Genomic DNA, 6,442 nt, shown 5'->3' on the forward strand with positions numbered 1-6,442 from the left:
GACTATCACATGCCCATTAAACTTTCCACACCATCAGACATTCTCTTTGTCACTTACCGGCCTTCAACTCATCTGTTCTTTAATCAGTGATGTTTTCTAAGATTGTTTGTTTTAGCACTTTTGTAGTTCCAACTAACCAAGCCTACAGCTTTCATTTTAGATATTTGATATTCAAATATCCATTTTATAGAATTTCTGCCCAACTTCCCTTTAAGATCTGCTTTAATGATTCCATTAGTCTTAAGTGCATCAAATCACAAGGGTAAGAATCCCCAGAAGGAAACCTTTAGAAATGATCTGTGGTAGTCAGTCCCTTCAAAGATTCAAAAGTACAGTCTTGAGAACCTGCAGCGCTGACTATGAGAGCTAAGCCTGAACTAATCTGACTCAGAGCACAAGAGCTATAGGGACAGAACGATTCTGTTTCTCATCCATCACAAGATCATGGCCGACAGCGCTGCAACAGACGGCAGATTAACAAGGGAAAATTATGTAAATTCATTTAATAAGTTTCATGTGACGTAAGCCTCGGAAAGGAAGAGCAGGAAAAAAAACCCATTTCTTTTTTGCGCAGTTATGCAGAAACAAGATCGGAGAACAAAAGGCCCGATGTGAAGGAAAGAAACAGGGGACGGAGTACTCACAAGGGCCTCTTTGTTCAGATTTTCCTCGGCCTCCATCTCCAGCTTTCTTTCCTTAATGTATAAAGTAGAGTGACTTACGACCTACTCTCATGGCAGATGAAGTGGAGAATGCCTGTGTGACCGACCAGATCTCCGAGGAGAAAACAGAAGGCGGTTGCAATGCTGAGTATTGCTTGCCGACCTGTCTATCCTGAAAGATACCTAGAAATTTATACAGCAAGTTTTACATGGGTCTGTGGGGGTGTTTCCAGAGATGATTGGCATGTGGGTCAGGAGGAAACAAAGTGAGAGCAATACCTTTCAATAGGCTTGGGGAGGGGCTCTAGAAAAGTGGGAGTCTTCTGCACCACCATTTCTACTCAGCTCTTACTGAATAGGTGATGGTTTTGACTGCTGCCGCTGCAGGTTCTTAAGCCTCTGAACACTAATTCGCTCCAGCTCTGTAGCACTGGCCCTTCTCATTCTGAGAATGCTAGCTTCCAGGACTGAGCGGCTACTGGCTGCTTCCAGCTTCCAAACCTACAGCCATCAACTGTTCAGCGTTCGTCCACTGTCTTGGTTACTTTTCTATTGCTGTGATAAAACACAATGGCCAAGGCAACTTATAAAAGAAAGCATTTGATTTGGCTTACAGTTTAAAGGTTAGAGTCCATGACGGCAGAGCAAAGGAGTAACCTGTGAGCTCACATCTTGATCCATAACCACGGACAGAGAGGTTGCTGGGAATCGCACAGGTCTTTTGAGACCTCAAAGCTCACCCTCAGAGACACCGCCAACAAGGCCACACCTCCTGACCCTTCCCAAAGAATTCTACCAACTGAGGATCAAATAGTCAAACTTTTGAGTGTTTGGGGGGCCAATCTCTTCTAAACCCTCACAATCATGTAAAACAATCTAATAAATTCCATTTTTTAAATGAGAAACTTGTCCTATTGATACTGCTTTTCTGCTGCAGAGGGTACGCTTCCTGCCTTGTTTTGTTTTGTTTTTATTTTCTTAATCCTCAACAGAACCTACAGTTTTATTCCAGGCTTAAGTACGTGGACTTAAAAAGGTTCAAACACTATCTATCTCATTGACTTCGTTGGCTAGCTTCAGAATTGGACTAATCTGACCCTCTGCCTGAACTTCCGAGACTGCCAGGCCAGAATCTGCAGCTAAGAGACTTGTTGGGTATCTAGCAGCTGAGCCAGAAACTGACTCCTCAGCCACACAGGGAAAGATGGAGCATACTGAGAAATGATCAGTACACAAAGAACGCATAGAGAGTGGTGAGAGGTGACGGAAAGCGGGGAGCATGGCCCAGTACGTGACAGGAGATACATATCTGTCTAAAATGTGTTTTGTAACTCATTTGTTCATTTGTGTGTGTTTGGTCTGTGTGTGTGGTTTAAAAACATTTGTTTAAAAACATTTTTTAATAATTGTTATCCATCTTTTTGTGTAGGATGTGTCTTTATGGAAGTAGTAAGCAAGGATACCAGCAGTGCCATCTGCCCTCTCAAAAACACATGTATATCAAGACCACAGACCCATGAATCAGGTCCTAGTTAACTACTGTTGCCAAATTGATTGGATCTGGAATCAACTAAGAGACAAGCCTCTGGGAGAGTCTGTGGAGTCATTTCCTGGGAGGCTTAACTGAGGTGGAAGAACTCTGTCCCAAAGTGGGCAGCACCTTCCTATGGCTGCCCAAATACAAAAGGAACTGAGGGGGTGGGGTGGGGAGGAGCTGTTCATGTGCTCACTCTCCTTCTTCCTGGTAAGTGCCTCTGCCCCGTGGCCGCTACTGTGACCATCCTTCTATGATATTAGAACCCAGGTGCTTCAGCCTTCCAGAATGGTCTGACAACTAGCAGCTCTCCAAGGATCCTACAAGCCTTCAGCACCAAATTGAGATTCTTGAAGCACCCAGTCCCGGGGATGAGCAGGCTGTGAATTCTCAGCCTCTCCAGGATGCAGACAGCCACTATAATGCAGATGGCCACTGTCTACTACATCTCCCTTGTAAGACAGATTCATTCCCATGGTTCTATTCTCCTAAAGAACCTTCGCTGCACACCTGACAACCAATGCATCTGCTGTTTACTGTGACCAAATTCACTTGTCACTGGGCCTGCCTTGTTGCCTGAAAAAAATATCAAATTTGCAAGATAATTAAGAAAATAAAATGAAAATAGCCTAGCCCGGAAGAGGTACAGAATACAAGTTAGCTTCCTGCTCAGTTCTTCTACTGAAATTTGCAAACTAGGTGTTAAGGTAATAAAAAGAATCTCCCTGTTTCCAAGATTAGCCTTTTGTGGAACTGCTCCACTTCCAGGCAATCTCATTAACACCCATTTCACCTTCACCCACACAGCCGTCAGCTCCAACAGCAGTTAATCACTAGCAGGAGGTCACAGCGCACATCCAGGCCTCCTGAGCCTTACTCCCAATTTATAGTTTCTGAGCCTGTTTGCTACAGGAAATTTAAACATGATGACAACACAATATTTTATTTGTGGTTCTAAAAATAGGTAGATGGAGCTTTGAATTTATGCTTTCCTCTTATCCTAATTTCTAGTATAAATAGATTATCTATAAATACTCTAATATACATAAAATATTTCCAATTAAATATTTTGAGTAATTTTCATATTCATTTATGCAACATTTATTTATGCTATAATACAGCAGCTTTTGTAGGATGTAAATGTTTTTCTGTTTCAGGACTTTTAAGGTTTATTAATATTATTATTATTTTACTTATTGTTGTGTGTGCATGGGTAACACACACACACACACACACATATACACATGCTACAGAGCACATGTACAGATCAGAGGAGATGTACCTGTGAAACTGGTTCTACCACTTCACTGGATCACCTTTTAGGTCTTTCAAGACATAGAAAGACACTGTTTGCAATGCTCACTGCAAATAACAACAAACAGGGGGCAGTACTTTAAATGCTGATGCCCAGGGCAGAATATCTATCTGAATCACGTGGCAAAGTTAAATTGCCCCCTCATGTCCAGGAAGAAAAAGAAGAGAAAGAGATCAAGGTCCTACAATCTCCTTTAGGACACACCCACACTGACCCAAGTACCTCCCACTGGCCACACCTCCCAGGATTTCCCCCACTTTCTATTCGTGCCACCCTAGGAACAAAGCGTCTTTTTAATACATGGGCTTTGGCAGGGTGGAGTGGGTTGGGAAGACACAGTACACATTATTCAAGATCCAAGCCTTCAAGATTGAAAGTCACTACCAATCTCAACCATAATGTGAATGTCGTCCTATTAGTTCTCTGGACAGTAAGCAGCCAGGCATCCCAGGAGTCCACCTTCCATGTCTGTTTGCCCACTCCCTTTTCCTTCTGCTACTGGAGGCGCCCACATCCATAGGCTCTAGTACATCTAAGGTATGACAATCTTCTTCCCTGTCAACGGAAGAAATGTCAGACTCTGGACAAAAAAAAAAAAGCAAAAATAAAACGTCATCCTTTTTCGTTTTTTCTGGAATGTGAGCATCTCATCTCTGTCAAGTTGCCACAGACAGCTTTATCCAATGTGGGTTGCGTAGATCAGCAGCCAACACAGTGGGAGAACCAAGAGTAAGAACAAGAGCCTGAATTTCCGTCAGGATTTAATTCTGCCATCTTTTAAGAGTTAGTGTTGCGGCCACAGAAACAACTAAGCGGGACTCAGAGGGTCTCCCAGAGACTGAATCATGGACCCTATGTTGGTCTGAGGTAGATCCTTGGCAGATGCATTACGATTATTTTCTTCTGGGACTCCTAACAATTGGGGTTATTTCTGACTCTTTTGCCTGCGCTTGGGACTCTTGCTGCTTCTAGGTTGCCTTGTCCCGTCTTGACATAAGGGTTTGTGCCTAGTCTTATTATAATTTGCTATGCTGTGTCTAGTTAATATCCTTGAAAGGCCTGCTCCTTGTTTTTCTGAAGGAAAAACAGAAAATCTAAACATAGAAGGAAATAACTTGATAGAGAAGGCAAAATTGTGTTTCAACTATGCTATGAAGTTAGCATCAATGTGTTTAAAAAAGGCTTTTGAATTTAAAATCTTGACTTTTGGGTTGTGACAGCAGAGACAAAGCGCTTCCATGTTGAGAAGACACAGTGGAGCAAGGTCTCCGGGTAAGTAAAGGCAAGCGGTAATAACAGAATCCACACAAGGGAGGAGCAGGAATCAGGCCCAGACTGTTCATCAGGCTTGAGAATAGACCACTGAATTCCAGAGTAAAGTAGGAATAGTTTGGGAACACAGGCTGTTAAAGTGTGGGAACTGTGCCAAAATCAGGAACACAAGATCAGAATTAGGTCATTATAAATATGAAGATCACAAAAGACCAGAAACAAAAGAATGCTAAGCAAAACCCCTTGTGTCCGACTTTCACTGGAAAGAAACCACAAGCGGCCTTAAATGCACCTTCTCCAAGTCTTCTCTGTCCACCCTAGCCTACAAAAGCATTATCATTTCCCAGCTCTCTCTGTTTCTCAGCCTGCTGGAACCGCCCTGAAAGAATTACACAAGTCTCAGGGCCTACACACCAAACTGGTCCAACCACTGAGGCTGAAGTAATTCCTTAAGAAACATGTCCATGCACCAAACAATCTTCTTCTATTTATATAAATAGGTGGCTTAGGAATAGATTACTGACGTGTAAAGTAATACAAGCAGGATTTTTCTTACATTACAATGAGAGCTAACCTATTTCAAACATCAGATGATTTAGGGGTGAGGGGAGTACCAAACTTTTTTAGAACTATACCTGAAAAAAAATTATAGTTGTTTGTTTCTCCACTTTCAACTAATATAGCTAATTCATCTAAATGAGTGCTATTGTTGAATGCTGGCATACCAGGATATAGAGAAAAACCAAAGTATGCCAGATACATATGTACTGTCCTTTTGCTCCAAGCCTATCTTTTGTTGTTTGCTTTTCAAAGGGCTCAAGTGTGGGCTTAAACATTGAAATGTTTCTTCTTTGTACTGAGCACAAGTTTAATCTTTTCCAGTATGGGCAGCTAGAGACAGAAATGGAACACAGCTTTTCTTCCTTATATCTTCCATTTGTTTCCTTTTCCTATCTTGTGGCTAGTACCTGGACATAGGTATGGGCACCTAGACCTTTGCCCCAAGTTGTAGTAGTGTCTACATATATGGGAGGCTTCTAGGGAAACTTCAGCACCTTATCTGTTGACAGCTTCCCAGTGAACCCCACAGCTACCCCTAAAGTTGGCTTACAAGGCTCAGTTCCTCTGCACTTGGGAAGCAATCACTGCTGCCTCAGCGACATGTGGCCCATTTCTGATGTGAATGACTAAGCACACTTCCTGCAGGTCTCTGCCCTCATTTGTTCCTTATTTGGATACTCTTTTAGAGACCTGGGATATTCTCGGGAATTATTTTTGCTGACTCTTAGTAGAATACTACCTCGCATAATTTGCTATAACAAAATTCCCTGCTCAAATTACCATATGGTTTCTGTCTCTTAGTGGGACACTGACTGATGTCATGTAGTGGAGGAGACCTTTATTCTGGAAGAACAAATCTTAAAATGATTACCTAAACTCCCAAATATACAAAGACTCAGAGATAATTTGACTCTCTGCCAGTTATCTATTTGAAATGAGCCTTGATTATAATAATGGAAACAAAATGAGCTCTAATTTAAAGTTTAGAAATACCATCAGATTAAATCTTCAAACTAAAGTAAAACAAAACTCTGAAGCAAACTAAAGCTTCAAGTCTGAGAGCCTTAATTAGCTATAAGGTGTCAATATTATTGTACC

Source organism: Apodemus sylvaticus, chromosome 5 (assembly GCF_947179515.1).
Source record: "Apodemus sylvaticus chromosome 5, mApoSyl1.1, whole genome shotgun sequence".
Lineage (NCBI taxonomy): Eukaryota > Metazoa > Chordata > Mammalia > Rodentia > Muridae > Apodemus > Apodemus sylvaticus.